The sequence below is a fragment of the Eriocheir sinensis genome, chromosome 10 (genome assembly GCF_024679095.1).
Source record: "Eriocheir sinensis breed Jianghai 21 chromosome 10, ASM2467909v1, whole genome shotgun sequence".
Lineage (NCBI taxonomy): Eukaryota > Metazoa > Arthropoda > Malacostraca > Decapoda > Varunidae > Eriocheir > Eriocheir sinensis.
The window spans coordinates 16,235,528-16,246,083 of record NC_066518.1 but is presented as its reverse complement, the minus strand read 5'-3'; the positions used below and the strand labels follow the sequence as shown (position 1 = coordinate 16,246,083).

At 44.3% G+C, this 10,556-nt stretch overlaps 1 pseudogene; it reads right to left on the bottom strand.

Moving 5' to 3' along the window:
• The window catches only part of LOC126996647 (multiple epidermal growth factor-like domains protein 6), a 55,750-nt pseudogene continuing 45,194 nt past the window's right edge, over positions 1-10,556 (bottom strand).

Here is a 10,556-nt window from a genome sequence, read left to right as displayed (position 1 = left end):
GTTGTTTTGATAATATTTAATATTCATGCCTCAGCTCAAATCTTCGAATTATATATATTTTTTTTCTGAACTGAGCACTAATTAGAATGGGGAGTACAAACTGAGGAGCATAGTCATACTCTCCCGACTCCCCCCCTACTGAAGTGAAGCACTGGCAGCAGAACACATGACCAATGCTGAGCTGCACAATTGTTTGTTTGATTAGTCTACTTTGACAGTCCACAGAATGTTCCAGGCAATTATACTCTGCAAATTTGTACATAGTATAGTTTGTTTCGCAACACTCTCACTGAGGTCACTAGACACATTCACCAGGTCCTCCTGAGTCACGTCCGTGTCATGAAACTTGTTATATTAAATCTGGGGACATTTCATTGATTAGTTTTCACATCCACATACTCTAATACTTCTACACCCCTTTTGTTCAACATGCCGTCACTACTTGCAGCATTTTATTGCGTGCGTCAACCAAGTCAGGAGCGTTTTGCTAACACAGAAAACAATTCTGATATCACATCAAGTTTCACAGCATAGTACAAACAAATTTCATCTTCCTGGTTCATTTAGTTGACGCACACACACACACACACACACACACACGTAGGAGGCACTACTACAGTCAACGGCTCCTTAGAGATCAGTAAGTGAATGAGGCATCGTTCATAGTCTCCGCTAGACTCATTGCCTCCGTGATCAGCTCAGCTCCACCGGAATGTCAGCTCGGCCGCGTTGATCGCTTGTAGTGACGTATGAGACTGAGAGGTCAGATGGGAAGGGCGGAAGGAGAAATGGAATACAAAATTAACATTAGTGGTCAGCCAGTATCCTGAAAGGATTATATTGTCGCCTTATAAATTATGATATATATATATATATATATATATATATATATATATATATATATATATATATATATATATATATATATATATATATATATATATATATACGGACTTGTAAAACAATATTACTCAAATTCATCAATGATTTTATACTTACGTCGGTCTCCTGAATGCATGAGGAGGAGAGAGACAGTTTTAGTTATACAGATAAAAACTCGAAGGGAATATAAGGATTGTCAGGACAATGAGACTTTGGACTCACCGTCCTCCTCACGGCAGGTGGGCCCCAGCCAGCCTGGCGTGCAGGTACAGTGTCCTGTGGCGGGGTGACAACTGCCTCCGTGGTGGCATTCACACACCTTTCGACATCCGGGGCCGTATTTGCCCTCCCCGCATGCTGCAACATAGAACAGTGTTGCACTTTATGACCTGAAAGGCACTGTAGTCATGTCTCGTATATCACCTGATTCTCATGATTTTGTAATGTTATGTATAATCTTACTGATATATGTTCTAGTAAGTGTCAGATAATTTAGACGAATAAAAATAATTCCAAAAAATGAAAAGTCGATGTTTCGGAATTATTGCCCAATGCTCCCCCAAAAGTGTGCCTAACAAAAACTCTAACAAAAGATATAACACAGAATTTGGATTATTTTTCAAAACAGTGCCAAACTTTTCTTCTCTAATAGGACAGAAAACAGTTGGGCATCCTACAGCAAAAGGATGTTATAGTGCATTTTGCTAAAACGATTTTTTTTTTTTTTTTTTTTTGGTGTTGTTGATAAACTTTAGATGTTACAATGAACATAATGTTACAGTGAGCGCGGATGAGTACCGGCAGTGGGACGCCATTAGTCTGTGACGCGTCAGTGTCGTGTTTTCAAATGTTACTGAGGTTCAGTGATGGAGTAACGTTTCTGCATATTTTCACCTTTAACAGTGGAAATACTTATTTTCATGCAATTATTGTAAAATTAACTCAGCCAAATGACGTCAAAATTGTGTGAGAAAGATGATTATCACAAAATTTAGGAAAATATATTTTCCTAATGAGAACTTGGGAAAAAAAGTATAACAGATCTAAAAGGATTATGGTATGGCTAAATGAACACTATACAATGCTCAGAAATACAAGGAAAATGAAAAAAGTACTGAAAAACTATTCTTGTGTTGTTCTGGTACCCTAGAGACATTCTGAATAACCGCAGGAATGAAAACAAGTGTGACTAGACGCATAGCACTCGGAGAGTGCACACCTCCGCCAAAGATCGTCCTGAAAATTGGTATGGGCATCAACTGTGATCCTATGCATCATATGAAAGCATTTCTTTCGGAATTTGAAGAAATTCTTTTTTTTTAAGCTTTGACCTTGGGTGAACTTTTCGAGGTCAAGGTCAAAGGTAAATGTCAAGGCCATGCAAGGTGCATCATATGGAAGCATTTGTTTTGAAATTTGATTAAATTCAATTTTTTGAAAAATTTGACCTTGGGCGAACTTTTCGAGGTCAAGGTGAAAGGTCAAGGTCAAAGCCATGCAAGGTGCGTCTTTCCATGAGCTAAAATATGAACCAAGTCTGAAGTCTCTACAAGGACGAGAACCGAAGTTATGGCCAAAATTATGTTTTGTGCGACCTTGACCTTGCCCTTTAAACTTTGACATAAAAAAAATAATGGGTTCGATTCTGGATGCAAGGTGCATCATATGGAAGCATTTTTTTTCGAAATGTGATGATTTTTTTTTTTTTTAACTTTGACCTTTGGCGAACTTTTCGAGGTCAAGGTCAAAGTCAAGGCCATGCAAGGTGTGTTTTTCCATGAGCTAAAATATGAACCAAGTCTGAAGTCTACGACGACGAGAACCGAAGTTATGGCCAAAATGACGTTTTGTGCGACCTTGACCTTGACCTTTGACATCACAAATTTAATGGGTTCTATTCTGGATGGACACGAAGCTTCCCTGAAAAATTGGTTGAGATATCCGAAAAATTGTGCACAGGAGACTGCTCACGAACAAACAAACAAACAAACAAATAAATAAACATACTGACCGGACCGAAAATATAACCTCCTCCCAACTTCGTTGGCGGAGGTAAAAAAGGGATATTTATGGGTGTTATAATAAGTGAGAAAAAGGCAATGAAGTGCGCAAACACGCGGCCACAGGCTGCGATACAGCCGAAAGCGTCCCGTGGCTCACCACCCACGGACGGAGGAGTAACTAAAACCCATGAATCAAGCCGGGAATGAGGGGAGCTAAGCTCTAAAGGAGGGAAATGCCCCCATAAGGGAAAGAGATTAAACATTCCTTATTGAGACTTTTGGTGGTGAGCCTTGGGACGCTTTCGGCTGTATCGCAGCAAGTGGCCGCGTGTTTGCGCACTTCATTGCCTTTTTCTCACTTGTTATAACATATATGGGTAGGCGGTGGCTGAGTGGTTAGCGTGTGGGCTCTGCATTCACAGCGTGCTGGACGACGCGGGTTCGAATCCCCACGCTACCACTTGGGATTTTTCAGTCACCGCCGAGTGGTCCAAGACTGCCCACATGCTGTCCTGAAGACCACCCATCAACCCGGACTCGAGAAGAAACCGTCCAAGTGAATCAGGAATGAGTTCCGGGGGGTAGCATGAGCCAAGAGTAAATGGCGCCACTATAAAAATTGCCTGCGCCATGACGGGCCCCAGAAGAAAGCCTACCGGTGCTATAGGCGAACACTTAAAAAAAAATGTTTCCTACGGGTTTCAGGAGACTTAAAGGTTAGTAGAAAACGTTCATAACAGAAAGTTAGGAAATGAGATATAGGCACGTTAAAAAATCTTTACTGTGTTGGATGGCACTTTTTAGCGTGGTCATAAATACATAGCCTATATTTTATGTATACCTCTGTGGTGTTGAGATGATACCTAATAAAGGTATTGTTTCCTATACCTTTACTTCTCTCCTTTACGAGTTAGATACACATACAAATTATTACAAAGAGTCGTTATTTGTGCATTCAGTCATATTCATAATCTTTATACATGCATAGCTGTTATTCGCTCAAAGGCGAGGGTAACAGGAGGCACCATCTCGTTGCCAGGTTTGGTCTGTTGAGAATCACCAGGCTCGTATTCTACTATAAGAGAATTTTTTGCTTTTTACTATAATGTTTAGGTCTTTCTATTCATTCTGTGTCTGCCTCTTGGATTTTAATGACTTTATAATGTCTATTAATGTTATAGACTGAAGTACTAAACAAAATTGTCAGTAAGTCTGTAGATACCAGTGAATGCCATGAAAATTTTTATTTCAGAGATTTTTTCCGAAAAAAACGCAGTTCTCAAGAGTATTTATTGTATATTTGCTTGAAACACGATGCAACATCTATCGAGGGTGCGGGGAGGGGGAGGGGGGTCACCAAATCAGTCACAGTTTGTTCATTTTAGCGAGTTTTGCCTAAAATTACGCAACATGTCAGCTGAAGGGTGCTCGAACCTAGTTTTTTTTTTTTTTAATAGATGTGAAGTTTTCAAACATTTGTTAAAAATACCCCTTGTTAGATTTTTTTCTTGCAATAAAATGTATGCATACCCACCTATATACACATTACCATGCCAATTCTGTATCATTGTAAGTGCTTTGTGATTATGGTGCTGTATTTTGAATGCATTGTGAGTAGGATTTGTTTTTACTGTATTGTGAGGCGTTTGATGTATACATATTGCATGTATGAGATGTGTTGACGTACACATTCACGCAGTTAAGGGACGCCCACCACATTACGTTACCATTTCCAGTCACAGAATTAAATAAGCCAACAAGTAATGTCATCAGTTTCCCAGGTGAGAAAATGGAAAGACAACGATAACAACGAACATCAAGGAGTGGAAGGTGGGAGTGTACAATGTACTCACGCATAGCACAGTTAGTTCCTGTTCTGCCTGGCGGACACTGGCATTCCCCTGTCTCCTTACTGCAAGTGTATGGGCCGCAGTGGCACTTTTGGCGGCAGTGAGCACCGAACATGCCTGCGGAAAAACTGTGGCTATAATATCGGTTAAGTTGTTATAACATGGCGCGATCATATTTCCAAGTAACGTAGAGAAAATAAGAACTGATAAATAGATACACGAGCTATACTATTTATTTCAAAAAAATAATATCACTGAGCAAGATATTCCACTAATTAAGACCAGAAAAATGGCGTCTGACTGATTCACGAAATTCTTAAAAACAAATCGTAGCTGGGACAGTAATTACATTGTATTTTGTATTAGAAAAACTGAATTAGAAAGGTAACTGTGGTCTACTAAGTTCAAAGGTGTTACATTACCTGAAGGACAGACGTCATTACACGTGTCGCCCATAAAGCCAGGCAGACAGCGACACTGGCCATTCTGGGGGTCACAGGTGGCACCGTTGCGGCAGTCACACACGCGGGAGCAATATTCTCCATGGAACCCTGGGGGGCACACTAACGGGGGAAGTAAGAACTTTAGCTTTGCCAGTCAGCACGAAAACTAATTTAAGAAAATTCTTTAAGGTTTGTATGCGTGAAGATACTGACCAAAGACATGACAACTTTTTTAAGTGCAAAAAGTTTCCTATGAGTTTTCGTAAGGCCATTCCTTCTCAAATATTCCATCATCGCAAACAACTTGTTTCCAACTCTCACTTAGTTCACAATAGCGTCCGTAGCGGCCTGGCCCACACTCGCAGCAGCCCGAGAAGCGGTCACAGGAGGCGTTGTGGTGGCAGGCACAGTCAATGCGGCAGTCTGGTCCGTACTTGCCCGGCTCACACGCCTGGTCGCAGTGTGGCCCGGTCCATCCCAGGCCACACAGACACTCCCCGGTGGCTGTGAAGCAACAGTAGAAATTACTTTTTATTTTGTTTGTTTTTACAGCAAAGGAGGCAGCTCGGGGGCGAAAAAATAAGATATAGAAAAAAAGCCCTATGTTGCTGCTGCCCAAAAACGAAGAGAAGGAGCATTCAAAATTATTGTTAAAAATCAGCTGGAAAGGATTCTTGATATTCTCTTTTTAACTGCGTTTAAGTCGTAGGCTGAAGGGAACACAAATGAAGGAAGGCTGTTCCAGAGTTGACAAGGAAAGGAATGAAAGAATGATGTTTATAAACTCCCGCATTAGATATTTCAACATAATTGGGACTGAGCAAGAGTAAAAAGCTTGTGCATCAAGGCCGCAGGGGGGTGGGGCCATGCAAGAGCAAGTTCAAAAGAACAGGTTGTATGAAAATAGTAGTAAAAGATGGAAAGAGATGCAGCTTTGCGGCGGAATACAAGAGGTAGAAGAACCAGTGAGAGGAGGAGAGCTGTCGAGGCGAAAAGCCAATGTGTCTACTCTGTCTAAAAGGACCGCGTCTGTAAACCTCCTACACACTAGATGCATTTTCCATACGAGGGGGGGCTAGGCCCTTGCCTATGGGTAGCTATAGGAAGGAAAAATAACTGATGGAGACGATAAAAGACGCCTAACCTCAAAGCACCGCTCAATTCCTTCAAAGTGTATGGAAACTGATTTACTTTCCAGAGTTTTTTTTATAGACAAATGAAGCTTCTCTGTATTGTATTGGTGGAACAAAGAAAGACGAATGGCAGGATTGTAGAAACTAAGAGAAATGTGAGAGGAAGAGTTCAATGTGCATTATTTCAGAGTATGGAACTTTAGTTCAGGTATTGCCAAAGTAAGTAACTTGCATTATTATGGGAATTGCTTCAGGTTTGTGTTGTTACCTGGATGGCAAAGTGCATCGTTTTGGCAGTGGCACTGAGAGGAGCAGTGTCCGCCCCAGGTGCACTGTGAGCAGGTGGTCTCCCAGAGCTTCCCCGAGTACCCCGCCGGACAGCTGCACGCCCCGCTTGAGTCACACACCCCGCCATGCTGACACTCACACGTCTGCCGGTAACGCATTACAAAGTTTCACTGTAGGTTTGGGATCACACAGCAAGTACTCATCCACATGCATACCGTCAGAAACCGTACCTGGTTACAACCCGGCCCATAGGTGCCGGCAGGACAGGCGAGGGAGCACGTGGCACCATAGTAGTCGTCGCGACACTGGCACTGACCCGTTACACGGTCACACGTTCCCCCGTTTTTACACTGACATTTCTGTTTAGGAGGAAAGTGAAAATGTTACGCTCAGCAGTGTCTATCTGATGAGGAGTCCATAGTAGTAATGGCTTGGGGAGCACACAATCGGTCTTGTAAAGCTCACCTGTTTACAGTTGACTCCGTAGCGTCCCCTGAGACACCCTCTGCGGCACTTCCTGCCCCTCTGCCCCGCGGGGCAGAAACACTCGCCAGTCATGGGGTCGCAGAGAGATGATCCGGCACACTTACACTTCTGGCGGCAGCCCTCTCCCCACAGGCCCTCGGCACAGTCTGTGAAGGGGTCGAGTTGTTTATATGCGGTGGGATGAGTAAATTGATTATGTGTTGCAATGGAAGCCAAGCAAGTATGAAATGATGGTGAGTGAGGCGTGAGAAGCTGACTCACATTGGTGGCACTGCTGTCCCTCACGGCCTGGGGGACACGCGCACTTCCCACTCACGTGGTCACACGGCTGGGATGGGCCACAGCGACACTCGTTGTTGCACTCCACCCCGTACTGACCCAAGGCACAGACTGGAATGACAAATCAAAGTAATTAGGGTCAGGGTAGGCGATGGCTGAGTGGTAGCGTGCTGGGCCCACATTCACCGCGTGATAGACGACGCGAGTTCGAATCCCCACGCTACCACCAGTCACCGCCGAGTGGCTTAAAACTACCCACATGCTGTCCTGAAGACCACCCATCAACCCGAACTCTAGAGGAAACCGTCCAAGTTAATTAAGAACGAGTTCCGGGGGGCAGCATGAGCCAAGAGAAGATGGCGCCACTATAAGCACTTGCCTGCGCCATGACGGGCTGGGGCCGACTACCATCCAGGCCCCTCAAACAAGCCTACCGGCGCTATAGGCGTAGACGTAAAAAAAAAAAAAAATGTCTATGAAGTCTCATATTCATACGTTTATTTCAGAAAAGTAAGCAGGTGGTAGCGGTGGGGGTAATCGATTACTTGTAATTGATTACATCGATTACAAGGTAATTTTATTAGTAATCGATTATAATTCCTAGTAGTCGATTACCAAACTATTACTTGATAATTATTAAAAATCACGAGTTTGTGAGCTCCATTTTGATTTTTGTTAATTAAATTTTATGCTATTTTTTTCCCGGATATTTTACATTATTATTAAATATTTGGTTATGAGAGAGAGAGAGAGAGAGAGAGAGAGAGAACATATACCATAACATTATACTCCATACTCTACCAATATACCACTGTACAATCCAAATTAAGGTGAAAGTAATCGAAAAGTGATCGATTAGTAATCGATTACTGACCACAGAAGTAATCGAAATAATTGATTACTGAAATAATCGAGTATCACCCATCACTAGGAGATGGTTAAATGTTGGGTACTTACTGAACTGACACTTGTCACCGATGAAGCCTGGCGGGCACTGGCACTGGCCTGTGATGGGTTGGCAACGCGCCTCCTGCTCGCAGTCACACACACGCTCACACTCCGCGCCCCATTTCCCTGGAAGAGAGCGTTGTGGCGGTCACTGCTGGTATCAGATGATCAGCAGAACTCGCTGCTGCTGCTGCTGCTGCTGCTGCTGCTGCTGCTGCTGCTGCTGCTCTCTCTCTCTCTCTCTCTCTCTCTCTCTCTCTCTCTCTCTCTCTCTCTCTCTCTCTCTCTCTCTCTCTCTCTCTCTCTCTCTCTCTCTCTCTCTCTCTCTCTCTCTCTCTCTCTCTCTCTCTCTCTCTCTTTGTTCGTTCTTATAGTCTTCAACTTTAGTTCTTTTCATATGTCTGTTTACCTTCATTCTTTCTCTCTCTCTCTCTCTCTCTCTCTCTCTCTCTCTCTCTCTCTCTCTCTCTCTCTCTCTCTCTCTCTCTCTCTCTCTCTCTCTCTCTCTATCTCTCTCTCTCTCTCTCTCTCTCTCTCTTCTGACTCACACCGCTCCCACCAGTGTCACACTCTCTCTCTCTCTCTCTCTCTCTCTCTCTCTCTCTCTCTCTCTCTCTCTCTCTCTCTCTCTCTATCTCTCCATCTCTCTCTCTCTCTCTCTCTCTCTCTCTCTCTCTCTCTCTCTCTCTCTCTCTCTCTCTCTCTCTCTCTCTCTCTCTCTCTCTCTCTCTCTCTCTCACACACACACACACACACACACACACACACACACACTTATAAACAGCTTAGGGTAAAACTTAACTAACCTAGTGGGCAAGACTTGTTGCAGTGGGGCCCCCACCAGCCTGGCATACACTTGCAAGCACCGCTCACTGGGTCACACTCGCCGCCGTTCGCACACTGGCACGTGAGGCTGCACCCTGGTCCGTACCTCCCCGGCCCACACCCTGCAAGGCCAAGACTTAGGCACGGAATCAAACATACGATTCCAAATGTACTACCCTTAATAATAAACAGGTACACAATTTTATTACTTTCATATGAAAATTTAAAGGCTTTTATCTGAATATAATGGTCCTCATCTTTTCAAGACATCGTGTTTTCTCTAACCTCGCTCGCAGTACGTGCCGGTGTAGCCAGGTGGACACACACATGCTCCTGTGTTGTGCTGACAGCTGGCGCCATGCTGACACAGGCAGGTATGCTGACATCCACTGCCGAAGGTGCCGTTAGGACACCTGTCTTGACATGTAGCACCGATGTAGCCAGCAGGACACACACAAGCCCCGGACACGCGGTCACAGACCCCTCCATTGTGACAGAGACACACATGTTGACAGTCGTTTCCCCACCGGTCACTCGGACAGGCTGCGGACGATACAGAAAATCAGCATATCACTTACCTACTCAGCACGTGATTTACTAAAATAATATACTGAGCAAAAATAAACAGTGATCTAAAGACAGCAATGTAATGGCAGACTGTCGAAACTAAAGGTGGTCAGTTAGGTAAGAAAATGCCGAGACTTGTAGGTCATAAAAATAATGCCACACTCACTCCTGGAGCAGTGGTGGCCATGCTTGCCAGGCGGACATGAACACACGCCCGTCGCCGGATTACAGGTTGCCCCCTTGTCACAGTCACACTGATAGCGACACTCCACGCCCCAGAAGCCGTCCGGGCACGGCCTGGAGCAAAACGTTCCTCGCCAGCCTGAGGAGGGTTAGAAACATGTGGTTACTTAAAAAAATTATGATATAGAAACCTTCCATTTATGTGAATTTATGGAACACAGTTTATTTTGGAGTGGAGTGTAGTGGGAGACTCGCCTGGCTTGCAGACACAAGCGCCAGAGATGTGGTCACACTCGGCTCCATTGGCACAGCTGCAGTTCATGGCACATCCGGCCCCATAGCGGCCCGCCTCGCACGCTGAAAGATATTTCGGTTAATAGTTCGTATTAAGACAGACAACAATATTCCCCTATAAAGTTTTTCAGGTCTAAAGTACTTTCAAAAGTTTGTTTAAAACTCAGTTCCTTGCGGTACTCACGGATGTCGCACTGACGGCCCCGCCATCCTGGGGCGCAGCTACACTGCCCAGTCACACGGTCACAGCCGCCGCTGTTATTGCAGTCACACACTGACACACAGTCCTCCCCGAATCGTCCCAGAGGGCACGGCTGACCGCAGCTGAAACCTGTGAATCCTGCACGACACTGGCACCTGTGTGGACAGAATTAG